Raw genomic sequence first — 14650 nt, 5'->3', positions numbered from 1 at the left:
CATGCGAACGAGCTCACTAATGAAGTTAAACGGGGCAAAGCCCGCGGGTACAGCTAGTATACATAAAAAGCAATGTGATGTGCATGTTATGTTACGTTAATCCAACACATGTTAAGCAGTTCGAATTTATTTAAAGTAGCCTCCAAATTCATACAAAACATCTATACATTGTAATTTTCTTACTGTTTCCATGAAAATATATAAATAACATTATTTTCATAACACTTAAGACAATTAAAAAATCGAAAGCAGAGCCTGAGTTGATACAGCGATGCTTTTAGAATATTTTTTTATTACTATATTCATTGACATATGGTAGTGATCTTTGATAAAGTTTTAGATTAAATAAACCAACCAAATAATTGTGTGAAATATTATATTTAATTTCATTGGATCAGCTGTCTTAAATTATTGTGAAATGTAATTTGGCTATTCTTCTTGTTTACATTGAAATGTCAAAGCAAATGTAAACATTGTGAGTATTCTCATTGGAGCCATGGAGACCAATCAATATTTACTTTTAAAATCCTCACCTCATAACTTTTAAAGCCAAAGGGGCAAAGCCTACGGTCAGTATCGAAATGTGAATAGTCCTATAATGGTCCTTGGTATGGAAGCTATACTTTTGTAAAATTAAAGCCCAGTTGGTTCAGTAGTTTTTGCACCTATTAGTAACACACATATAGACAGACACCATAACATTTTTATATAATAGTATAGATTATTATCTATACTATTGTATTATCTATACTACATATTGTACAGTAATATGTTCGTGGCCGATTTATAGAGGGTAGTGACGTTTAACTGAACAATTATTTTAGAACCAATGACCGTTACTAATTGCTTAACCATATATCTCGCTTACCCTCGATGCTTTAATTAGTTAATAATATCTAATTGTCTTCTGTGAAACTATGCAGTCACACGCTGATAAATATAGGCAATTGATAACTCGAAATTGAAATACCTCTCCAGGATTGAAATCACTCATATTAAAAATGCAATGCAATGTGATGTAAAACACGAGATAACAACTGATGAACTTTCATTTTTATCTGTCAATCAAAAAATTTAATATATTGAAGCGTTATTGTGCGCCTAATGGTCACGGAGAAAATTCCAATAAAAAGTAAATTATAAATTCCTATGTTATTCTTATGGAGAATAAGTCAATAAGCCAATTGTTGTAGTTTGTTGTTTATGAACATATTTTAATCGAATTTGGAAAATCCTTAACTATTAACGTTTAAAAAAAAAACAATTTTTTACCCTCCCTGTTGCAGTAAACCTAAGTACTCGTTAAACTAATTATATTTAAATAGGGAAAAAACGTGATTTTTTTTAGGAGACATTTTAATGTAAATCCAATCAGGCGTATGGCAATTCGCTAAGTCTGCAGGTTTGCTGCGGCGGGGGTATTTAATAAAATTATGAATTCCTATTTTGGCTTGCCTTCAAATATGTATTTGATCAACAAGAAAATAATTAGCAACAAAACAAGCCTTTTTATAAACACGTGGCAGTAAAAAAAAACAACGTAGAAAAAACTTAATAATAAATAAGCTCTCAAATTCTAATGAAGAGTTGATCATGCGTGTGATATCAATCAATATCAATATCAAGTAATATTTCAAACAAAACTTGACTGTTTTGGACTGGTTCGTGGAATCGCCTTGCAAATTATGTTCTGAACAGGCCTGACTCATAACTGAAGTGAAAAATTACAAATGTTTCATTGTGGTGAAAAAAACATCGAATAATTTAGAAACGTGATTTTAAATTATTTATGCTTACTGAAACAATTAATTTTGCGAATTATGCATGGGTCCCTTTCGATCAATGAAGTGACTGTAAACGCGTCTTATCGACAACACTACTTGAATATATAACAAAACAAATAGATAACTCAAAAGAGGGAATATAAATAAATAATATTTTTAAACACTGGTTCCCTCTTTCTAAATGATAAAATAAGAACATTGTGCTCAATTCATCTGTAAACTTTGCTCCAGCAACACACAGAAATCTGACCACAGGTAAATGGACCCTTCTCAAAACCTAATGTATTGTTAGATATTTATAAAGCAATTCAACCAAATGTTATTGGTTCTAAATACTAATAGAATTTTAAATTTAAATGTATAAACATAAAATAAAATAAATTTTAATCAAGCTAGTACATCAAATTGACTAACATGAATTTAATTTCATTGTTTAGCATGTGTCTGACAAATGAAAATACTTAGTCAAATACATCTTTTTTAAGTACTTACTCATATTCATTTTGTCTCTTATCCCTACCACTCCACAATATAATGTATAATAATTTGCTATTAATTATAGACGTAATTACTTAAAAGAGTCAACTCAAAGATAATGTAATCAATCCCTCCACTCCAGTAATCGAAACTAAAAACGAACGCTCTTGTGTGTATAATGTGTTTACTATAAACAGCTGTAATTAATACAAATTATCGTCTGCTTAAGTAAACTAAATATTTTCTTCATAAGAAATACATGGGGATTTTGATGGCCTGTGGGGCAAAGTCCGAGGCCGTTGTTACAGGAATTTGTGAAAGGGGGCGTCTCCACATATAATACTTTATTTTGACGCATCGTTTGTAGAAATCCGTTCATTATTAACAAAGGAGTAGTGTTTCGTAGAAATCGCCTTCGCGTATTATACAGGGTAGTAAAAAAGTCCCTGGACAGTTAAATATTAAAAAAAAATAATGCAGATAGAGCTACAATACTTGGTACAAAGTTACAGGGCATAAAACTCTATTTTAACACATATTCAGTGATCCAATAACTCTTCAGGAGGACGGCCCACAAGGAGTCGGAAGAAAATCTTAAATGGAAGCATAGGTCAATATGCACATCAAATTAAAGGTCTTTTTTGGTAGAATACAATGCCGCAAACCGCACTTCAAAAGGTTGATCCTGCGCAAAATGGCAGATGTTCAAAGATTTCTTGAATCCGCCATTTTGAATCTTTGAACGACTGCCATTTTTTACTCAGGCATTCTTTTGAGCTTGAATTTACGGCATCGTAATCTACAAGTGAAGACCTTTAATTTGATGTGCATATCGACCTATTCTTACGTTAACAATTTTCTTCCGATTCCTAGGGCTGTGCCCCCTGAGGAGAAAGCGTATAATAGCAATGTAAATTAAATGAATCTTTATACAACTGTCATTTTGCGCAGGATCAACCTTATGAAGTGCGGTTTGCGGCATTGTATTCTACTAAAAAATACCTTTAATTTGATGTGCATATTGACCTATGCTTCTATTTAAGATTTTCTTCTGACTCCTTGTGGGCCGCCCCCTGAAGAGTTATTGGATCACTGAATATTTGTTAAAATAGAGTTTTATGCCCTGTAACTTTGTACCAACTATTGTAGCTCTATCTGCATTATTTTTTAAAATATTTAACTGTCCAGGGACTTTTTTACCACCCTGTATATAAGGATGACAAACGTATGTGTGATTGTTAACACGTACAAGTGTTCGATCTTTTCCTTTGTACCCTGCATTTAGAAGTTGCTTAGTGTCGTAGATTCTTATTCTGTTTCGGTTGTTTTTTGCCAAGTATATTTGTTGATGATTTAATAATTGTATTATTTTTGCTTCTTTTTGAGATGAGTAATATAGAAAATTCTTGTTCACAATCTATAAAAATAAATATACAATAAATCTTGAAATATATTTTCATAATTTGGTGTATTTAGAGGGTATTTGAATTTTTATCCGTGACCCACTGTAAATAGTAACAGTGTAGTGAAAACATATTATATAATTTTTGTCAGTATTTTAAAACTTAGAAGGTTAGTTAATACTTTTGTTAACTTTATGGATTTGAATCATAAAAGTTACTTAAGGCAACGACCTTTTCGGAATCTCTTTAAACAATGGAAACTTATTAATACTCAAATTAAAAATACCATCCGTTGTATTTCTGTGTAATACATTTGTTACAATTAAATAAATTACAAATGACTTCATATTATAAAGTTAACACACTTCACCTGTTTATCCACACTAGTGAGTAACCTAAAGCCTTATGTCGTTCATATATTCACTTTGTACTTTGTTCATTCTTCCAAAATTGATATCATTAGACTGAAAAATTGACAATAAAGGGAGAATGAAAACGATTTCGATTTTGAATAACATCCTTTGCTCTTTTAATGGTTAAAGTACAAATTATCTTAATTGATTCGTAGTAACGGCGGAATTATGAGAGCGGTTTTATATTGGATTTAACCAACCGAGTAGAAAATAGTGCAGGTGTTCATTTCCGGTTCATCACTAGCGGATACGTGCAATTTTTACATCTATAAATGTTTAGTTTTATGGTTACAAGTTTAAAAATGCAATCTCAGTATCGATGATTCGATTTATCGAATTTTCTGTTCGTTTGCAAAACAAATTGTTTAGCAAATGGTTATGCGTCAATGTTTCAACAGAAGACTTTTGGTTGTTAAATAACATAATGAAAATATCCTACTAGTGAGAACATTTTTCCGATTTTTTTTATCTCTACATAGTGCAGTTGCTTTTTTAAAAACGCATAGCATATGTTACGCTTTTATTCGTAATACCAATGATTTCGGATACTTCTATTATACTTTTATAATGTAAAATCAGAAGCTTAAAGTTCACAAGCTTTAAGTTCGCTCATACCAACTGTCATGAAAGTGGCAACGTCAAACTAAGGTTATGATTTGTGCTCATTTCAGACAGCTTGACAGCTGCTTGTAGTGCATTTAAATTTATAATGGTTGCGCTAAAGAGTTCCTTAATTGCACCAAGCCCTCAAAGGTCCCAAAAAATGTTCCTTAGTTGCGCCAAGCCCAAGCCAGGTAGGGGTAAGTTGCCGGCAGAAGGAATGTCCTTGTTCACGTGTCATCCTAACCTATCCTAACCAAACCTAACCTAACCTAACCAAACGTAACCTAACCTACTGAATTATACAGTCGAAGAGGGCCGCCACTTGGTTGAGTTAATGAAATTATCGGGTGGCTCCCTGGAGAAGTTGGCGCAAGTCAGGAAAACCCGACTACCTGACTCAGGTCAGTTGGCGCAATTAATGCCCGCTCTTTACGTATGCCTATTATGAATTACATATTATAAATAAATTTTACCCATAATTAACCTGATCTTTAGGAGGTTTCAGTTAATGATAAGTGAGCCCTTTCAAATTTAAAAATGAGATGCGAGCCAATGTTTTATTTCTTATTTCCTTTCAAACCACTCTTTTTATAACTATCCAAGCAAAATATACATAATTTTTTTTTAATTTTTACCAGGTAAAGGACTTACTCTTTGACCAAATTAGGTTAAATTAATAATGTTATTAAAAATTTTAATTGGTCCTAGACATTTTATTTTACGTTAAAAATATATTACAGCGTAAACAATACTTTAGAATGAAATCTGAAAAAATAGTGTGTTATGCCTATAAAATTAACTTTTAAATACTACAGTGGACGTTATACATTATACAGTTGACTTCAAAATTCAATAGAACATAACTGAAAAATTCACAAAAAATGTGATCCTTTAATGAGGGATGTAACATGAAATATGCGAGCATCTACTGCCATTGTCGAATTTCCTTTTCGGTTCAGCTTGGTTAAACCTCATACAGTACAACAAAACTCTGTTACGGCAACACACTGCAATTGCGTCAATTTTCATGAAACTGGCTACAAATTTAAGATTGTAATACGTCTACTATTCTAAAATCGTCAATAGCTAGGGATGTCAACAATCTTTTCCTGTGTAGCTCATGCATTAGTTCATTACTTAAACGTTTCTTTTGACAGTTGCTCAGTCGCATCAAGTGCTCATCTCGGCGTTGTTTGAGCATGAGCCGACTCATTTGACACTTAATTAGGACCATTTATTATCATATGTTTATTTGGTCAAATTTAACATACTGTATGTTGGACCTGTAGCGGCGATGATCAATTGGGCTGCGACGCATGCGTGACGACGCTCAGTAGATGCGTCCAGGTCGCGTCAGTCTCTCTGCGTCCGCGGTCCATGTCGTCCCACGCGGGGCTATAGTGCGTCTGTCGGAACAAATGTACCATGTAAGTTGAGTTAGGAAAATGTTTGTCAGGGTTGTATACAATATATTGGTTAATCTCATTGTGGATATGTGGCTTTATGATTTAAAAGTTGACTGTAAAAAAGTTTTTTTTTAAAGAGCTATTTAAAAAAAAAATATTTAGGGAAATAATTAAATAGATTGAGTACACCATAAAATATAGCTTAAATATTAAACACAAGTACGAAATACATTCAGGTTTATCAAAACGAGAATAATGTTGAAAATTTACAAAAAAAATTGAGAAAAGAAAGGTTTAACCACAAAGTAATTAAACATTTTTTTTTAAACAAGATTGTATTTTATGAATTGAAATATAGTAGGGCCTAAATGAGAATCGTTAAATATTTTTTAACATGCAGTCAAAAACGTATTAGATTTTCTAATAAAGTACTTTCAACAATGGAGTTTTTTAGGTGATTATAAATTTAGTACATTTTAAATACGTAATTAATCAAAAAGCTTGATTGTAACAATAATTAATTTATTAATTTAACTATCGGAAAATTATTTTTAAAGAGTGACAAGCAAAATAAATATTTACAATGGATCGTCTGTTGCTGTATAGTCGTAATACTGTTGCCAAGAACCTTAACCGATGCATCACATTACATTTTGAAATAAAACTTTATTTACACTTTTAACAAAGTTATTTAAAATTTAATGATCTTTGAAGGAATTTGAATTCCTATTAAGTTTATTTTATCATAAATTCTTAAACTATAGTGAGCCTCCTGCCTGTTTAAAAAAAATTTCAGTTCCTATAGATTATTTAGAGTTGTTGACATTTAAACGAATCATTATTTTAATTTAATTTTTAAAAATTAACAAAAAGGGTATTCGTTTGTATGTTATACCAATATGCAGTATCGGTATTAAATATGTTATACTTGCTTTTACTCAAAGCTTCACCAGCGTGTGTATAACCATAAGTGTCATACGACATAAAATATACAAAGTGTATTACGATGAAAACCAAAACAGGTGACACAATTAGATGCTAGGTAGTTTCCTAATTGTATTAACTTCATTGTTTGCGACGTATTCCTTTAGTTCTGTTAAGGAAGGCGTTTCTAAAAGTTATCCATTGTAATGTAAAAATGTAATGTAGTATTTTTGTGTATCATGATACCATTTCAGCAGTTTCCCTAAAACTGCTTTCTTTCTTCTTCTTTCTACAGCTGTTTATAAAGAAGAAAAATAGTGCTGCACTCTGTGCTTACCAATTGTAACGTTTTATATTGAACATCGTCGAAAACAATTTATTTGTTTGGTTGAAACATAGGTCCAGATTATTTCATTCTTTTTAAATATGAACAACGATTAGATGTAGGAAACTTATTAACCACAACCCAAAATAATTGTAAGGATGGGGCTCTTTTTTAATGGAGAGTTTGACTATCATCATGACAAATTTCAGCCCAATCCGACAAGTAGTTAATGTGTGTTTGAGCTTCAAACAAACAAACAAATGCACAACAAACTTTCACATTCATGTTATTTATAAGTATGATTTATTAGATTTCTAAAATATATTAGTTAACAATCTTCTGTAAGGGGGAATATAGTTTTATATCGGATTTAAAGTACTTCAAAACCTTACTAGGATATTTCCAAATCTCTGCCTGTGTTGCTAGGATACATAATCTTGAAGTGTCGTAACTTGTTTCTTATGAATTAGTAAACTGAGTGAATTAGACTGGAAGATTGACTGAATTACTTTGATAATTACACTGATGTTGGATAGAAATACATGCGCTCTACTTGTAAATATAACTCAATCACGCCAGCTTTTAGCGTTCCAATATTGGTATAACAATTATTCTCAAAGGAATGTAAATGAGAATACACACTGTGAATAATAGAAGTATACACTCAAGGGTTTTAATACTCAAAGTGTATTTGTACATCGCATTGTGCGTAAGCAGGGTAACTAATGGCTACTTCCAAGGGCGTAGCCCATAATTTTGATCCTTTGTATGTTTTCATTCTAGAATACTCGTATTAGGTAATACACGGGTATTTTAAAATGGTATCTCATTACTACCTATTCAATTCATTGCCTTTTGAGTGATGATGTGGGGATGGTTCTGACCAACCCTTCCCAATACAGGGTGTCCTCGAACTCTTTACCGACCGTTAACGGTATCATTCCTACACCAAAGACTAAAGAACATAATGTTAAAAATGCCCAAAACTCAAATGTTATCTGTACAGCGAAGGTTTTGTTTTTTCACAAAACTATTGATTATTTGTCAACAACTTATCGTAGTACATTGATATTTGGTCCATTGATTAATAACGCAAAGTCATATATTCAGAAATTTACATATTTAGTCTATTGACTTATTTTACGCTATATGTTTGCGGAGTGAAATTAAAAAAAAAAACTTTTAATTTAAAATTTGCTTGATGTAGTTTGCTTGTTTATTTATATATATTGATCAGGTTTGCCCAATTTATTAGTTTTATACTAATCTATTGACAATTAACTATGCACACTTTATTACCCTCTTTGTAGCAGCAAACCTAATTAATCATCAAAAATATTTTTATTTAAAAGGGAATAGGGTAAATTAAAGGAAATTTACATTAAATTTTACATTAAAGGAAATATTTGAGTGTAAATTAAATCAGGCAAATGGAAACTCGCTAAGTCCGCAAGTTTGCTGCGATGGGGTTATTTATTTAATTTTTTACGATAAAAAAGTCTTAGAAGTTAGAAACGTCAACGCACCGTTGCCGTCAAAGTTGTTGCTTAGTGCTGCCAGCTGACAAATCAGCCATACACGACGAGCAACACCCAGAATAAAAGTAGCGTTCTTTAAATATAAATAGGTCAATTCTCTCTCAAATGAATAACGAAGAAAACTTATCGTGGCTGTAGAAACGTGACTGAGCTTAAGTAAAACATTTCTGTTGTGAAAACCTGCTCATTAAACGAGCCTTATTAAATTTGTATCCGCACGGGTTCCAATGAAATGGGAAACTCACAATTTTAACGCGTAATATACACAATATTGTATAGCAATAAAAATAACAGTAGCAAAAACAATAACAATTAATCATAAGTGCTTCAAATACCTCACTAACCTAGCGGTTGCGGATATTTATGTAATATATTAAATTGTTTACCGGTCAAGCCTTTATATTATTGTAAATTGCTCAGTATTCATTAGCAGGCCGGCTGATCATTGTGAAATGAAATGAAATGAAAATTGGACGGCAGGTTTGCTGCGGCGGGGTATTATTGGTAAATTGTCTACATCAAGTGTGTAACCGTGGGTGACCCATGATCATTGGCTTTGTTTTGTCAGGATTGAGTCTTAGTCCATTCTTTACTGCTCAGAGAGCAAAGTTGTCGATGTCTTGATTCGTTAAGTTTATAGTTGCATTCGTATGGCTGACTTTAAAATGAGAGTAAATTTGCAAATCCTCAACATAAAAATGAAACTTTACGTGGTGCAGTACTGTAGTTATGTCATTTATGTATATTGTGAATAGCAGTGGACCTAGAATTGAACCCTTAGGAACTCCACAGGAAACATGTTTTCAGTCGGACGTCAAGTTGTTATGACACACACACACACACTGCTTTCATTGTGTGAGAGAAAGAGAGTACATTGCAAAATGCCTACATGGCCGCAACAATACAACAATTCATATTAATAAATGTAAACATCCCCTTCTTTAAAACTGTCCTTTTACCTTCTTCATATCGTTTTGTGTAGCAATTTCATTCTCTTCTCCTCTTACTTTGTTTCATTCAATTAACTCTTTCTTTTGTGCATGTCTAACCTATTAAGCCCTTTAATTTGAATTTTAATTTTGTATTTGTGAACTCTAAAAACTGTGTTTTGAAGAAGCTTTCTTTCGCCAGAAGAAACATATGGCCATACTCATACATCCTCTACTATACCTTTAAATCAGAACTTTTTGTGTGGTAATAGAAACTTAATTGTATCTAAATTAAAACCAAAAGTCCATTAGATTTGTAACCAAAATTAAACTCAATATCCAATCATACCGTCCACTTTATTAGTAAAAAAGTTTCTTAGGAATACGCAACGGTGAATAATAAAACCTTGATAGAGAACCCTCCTTTTTAATGAGTGTAGAATGCATGTTTCTGTATTTAAAAAATAAAATTTGATAAAATGTTAATTTATAATAGACTTATTTGTAACTTCAAACAAACATATTCAATAGAAGAAAAATTAAGCAATCAATGAACCTATTGTTTTAATTTTGTATATATATCGGAAGTACTTAGAGTGTAAATGTTGTATTGTTCATACGATTGTCATTAAAGATCATACAGTTCAAATGATTAAATTGTATACACCTGTATATGATCTATTACTTTTGGAAGTTTGAGCTAAATAATTCAGTTATTTAGTTATTTAGTTGATTTTAAGAGCAAGTTTCAAACATGTTGGCAGTTGAAATAAATATATTTTAGTGCAATATAATAATAACAAGAGGTCGAAAACTTGATCAAAAGTATGTTATGTTTGTACATAACAGCGTGGGGCGAAAATAGAAAAGTCTGCACTTTTCTATTTTCACCCCACGCTGTAAATAGAACATGTGATTTGAATTTCTTCCATTTGTTTTAATTTTTTGTTTACATTTCGTTGTTATTTCGTCACCAGTATGGCAACCCATGAGACCCATGTTAGTATTTTTTTTTTTTTTTTATTCATTTTATGTGATTATTTTTTAGTCTATTTTAATGTGTAAAGAGATTCTGCACATTTACAGGAAAACATATTTCTAAAAGTATACGTAGATTTTCCCTGCAATGAACACGTTCTGAGAGCAAAGGTTTTCAGGAAACATGCTTGCCTGTAAATATATAGGATAATACTGTGAAATATTTTCATAAGCATGCATGATTTTACTCTCTGTTCAATCCATTAATTAATACTATCCCTACCCCATGGTCAGATCGTACTATCAAAATCATCAGGACTGTTTGCCGTTCAAATGCATTGGACAGATTAGCATCACGTTTTAAAAGTAGCATATTTATTGAATAATAGTTACGTGAAAGAAATTTAATAGTTGCTTAAACCTATCACCTTTTAAAATGTATAATTTATTTTAATTTATTCATTTAATTTCTCTTATTTCATTTAATTTATTACTCATATTTCTACGAACAATACCACGTCCTGTTCACGAAAGCAGACATATCATTCTGTTGTTATGTTTTGTTTCAATTACAAGTCCCATGTCACAAGCCACGAAACAACCGCCATTACATTTTTAACGAATGGTAAACTCAGTCGAATGTGAGAAGATTATTGGGTTACGTGATGCAGTTGTGTTTTGTGGTGAGTTATCATTATTTAACAGCGTGGCTAACAAGCACGTTTCTCTTTTGTTTGAAATTGTATGCCCTAAAAGACAGTACGGTTAATTTAGACTACTTTGGCTAGCTGACTGTAGCTTTTTTAAACGTGTTGATAACATTTAATTTTCCCATCCGGTAAATCTTGTGAACATGAAAAGCGAGATATTGTACTGAGTGGTAAAAATGAAAAAAAAGAAATATTGTCCAGGTGATGTTGAGCTGCGCACGTCGCTCTCAGAATTCAGGAACCACCCTTACTATAGTGACTAACTAATAATAGTCTTAGTCTAGAAACTGCGCAGTTTACATATCGTAATGTTCCGCAAACAATTAAAGTGGAACAAATGTTTTCTGCTAAGATTTTCAACAGCAAGTTTGAAATACAGTAGTTTTAAGATAAAAACAACTAATGGGGTTTCATGTTGGTAACACGTACATAGTGTGAGCTCATGCACTCATACATGTTTTTGTGGGTTTTACTGTTGTGGGTTTTATTATTATCAGTTTTTGTTACATGTTTAGAAATATAAATAAAGTTTAAAAATATACAATGGTAAAATGTAAAAATATACAATATATATGTAGCCTAATGGTAACTGATTGTGTAATGATTCTCTGTAATTTTCTTGTTTATCCGTAACCAACATGGTAACCCAAAAGGCTAACGTTTAAAATGTTACCATTTCATTATAAATTTTAACTAAAAACTAATTTTCTCCTAAAAAGAGTCCATCATAAATATAACTTGTTGATTTAATAACCGTCATATTTTCAATAGTTCAAAAGAAATCGTTGGAACAGTTTCTTACAGCAGTTTTCATGTCGTTGTCCGCGCAAACCTTAATCGTATCAAAATATAGATAGAGGATATAGGGTTAGAAATTTGTTTAAATGCAGGCAATTTTCAAAGAATTTATCAGTTGCTAATACTACTAATGCTTTTTAATAATGTGTTAAGTAAAATCTTTGCTGTCCTCTTACCATTTACAATATGAAACTTGTCTTTGTCAGAGGTTATATAATACGGCTAGTAGTTGTCCTATTTTCAACTCCTATAATATTCATAACTGTATACAATCGCACTTTATTCTGGGTTTGTGGTAAAATTCAAAGTCATTTACCAAGTCAGATTAAAAAACACGTTCGCATTTTCAACGTTTTGGCAAAAATTACATTTCTTTTAAAGGTCAACTGACGGTACAGTAGTTACACTATTTTATGTGATTTTTAAGATCTTTGTCTTACTGGAACTAAATAACAGGATATTATTTAATGAATGGAGAATATTAATATTTAAGGAACAATATTTTTTTATCAAATTTTATCTATTGTAAGGTACCTGCATTAATTGTTTATATTGAAAGGTAGGATGGGCGGGTCCAAAAAATTCTGGAAAACGTCATTGTTGTGTTAAACAGGAATCTTGATATGTCGTCAGGGTTGATTAAGGATGGAATGTAGGTAAAGGAATAACGTTTGAAAAACATGTGGAGGAAATGTTCAAAGAAATGAAAGGAGTCTTCGCAAAATTAGCAGGATATGCCAGAACCAATAGAGGCATGACTGGAAAGCATTTGTTGTACAAAGGATGTTGAGCCTGCAATGCTTTGCGAATGCGAGTTCTGGGGTAAGGATGCTATGATGATAAGATTGAAAAGGAAACTTTTAATTATGCAAAGAAGAGTTTTGTTGGAAGTAGGGAAATCATACAGCAGAGTATCGCATAATACGATTATGGTTTTGACCGTAGCCATACACACACTGTTCTATACATATTAGGAACTACATAAATTTATACAATAATTATTATTTATACACAAACTTATAACCTAAATCAATCATGAAATGCCCATTTTGATAAATTAGGAAAAATCGGATATATGCCAAACATCATTATTATATTTTTTGTTTTTGGAGTTACAAAATATGTTTTTGTGTACTTATTGTAGGGTAATTTGAGAAAAAGGTCATCAACCTGCTCCTTGAACAAAAAGGATTAGGATTTTGGAAGACAAGGCCGCGGGTAGAACTACGTCGGAAAGCGAGAGTGCCAGAAGAGAGGAGACATTGGATGAGTTGCAAATGCGCTGGCAGCAGAAGAGAAAGAAAGGGAAAAATCGGATATATGCCAAACATCAGGAGACTGGAACGGGAGATGAGACTTTATTGAACGCAGTTTTTTACAGCACATGGAAAATTGCAAACTTGTGGAGATTTAACTTGGTAAGTATGCAGCTACGCAAATAAAAAAAGACCACAAGTAAAGTTTGTTTGTTTTTTTTTTTGTTTTTTTGTTTACTTTAATCAAGAACATGAAATATACATGAATACATCATTGTAAGAGTAGTGTTCTCTCGAATGGACTACAATTCCGTGCTTGAGGGAAGAGCTCTTAACAGCAGGAAACATGTATTGTCCATTTTCCATAGGTCGAACACAGATGCACAGTTTAATATTATGTACGTCTAAACTCTTAAATATCACTCTTAGATATCAGGAGCTCTTAAAAAAAATACATGTATACTAGAATATAATTTTACTAATAAACAACCTTAAGCCCAACAATAAAAATATATGTATATTATTCTATATATGATGAAAAGTGTATGTGATAACTATTATGGTGGCGTTTGAGAAAAGAGGTGAATTTATATGTAAGGTGAGCGAATTATAGCCTCTGCAGCCTGTCGTCCTACAGTCATCAGCCATTCACAGACCTTGCGTTAATACCATATCTATGGTTAATACCCAGCGACCCTGCCTGATTCAGCACCAGTTATGTTGGGCAGTAGGTTGCGGTAAAGGATGTGAGCTATGTATAATACGTTATTTTTCAACGAACTATAGGGTAGTTGTGGAGTGCGGTATCCAAATGTTTGGTCTGTATCTAGTGTAATAACTGTGTTGTAATCTAGAAAAAATAATTTCCTTGTTTAAAAGTAATAGTGTTTTGATGAGCAATTGTCTAATGTTCAAAACTGGGAATTCGGAAAAAGGCAAATTCGTTGAATGATATTTTGGCCTTTTATGGTGTTCTGCGTCACATGAAGAGGAGCCAACGAATTGACGAATTAACGTATTGGTGAATTGTGCATTTCAGGAGGCAATGAGAAAACACCGGAGAGAGCAGGAAGAAGTCTTGGATAGGAAAGGTATAGAGATTAGAA

The 14650-nt window shown here is 32.1% G+C and overlaps 1 protein-coding gene across 1 annotated transcript in view; it reads left to right on the top strand.

The window, feature by feature from the left end:
* The first annotated feature begins 6088 nt into the window (after positions 1-6088).
* The window catches only part of LOC128989091 (pyrokinin-1 receptor-like), a 99344-nt gene continuing 90782 nt past the window's right edge, over positions 6089-14650 (top strand). The window contains exon 1 of the mRNA XM_054410950.1: positions 6089-6107. The gene's annotated coding sequence lies outside the window, so the exon portion shown is untranslated. The remainder of the gene's footprint in view (positions 6108-14650) is intronic.

This window comes from Macrosteles quadrilineatus, unplaced genomic scaffold, assembly GCF_028750875.1.
Source record: "Macrosteles quadrilineatus isolate MER2022 unplaced genomic scaffold, UCM_ALF_1.0 Scaffold_3__2_contigs__length_128488019, whole genome shotgun sequence".
NCBI lineage: Eukaryota > Metazoa > Arthropoda > Insecta > Hemiptera > Cicadellidae > Macrosteles > Macrosteles quadrilineatus.
This window is presented reverse-complemented; position numbering and strand designations above follow the sequence as displayed.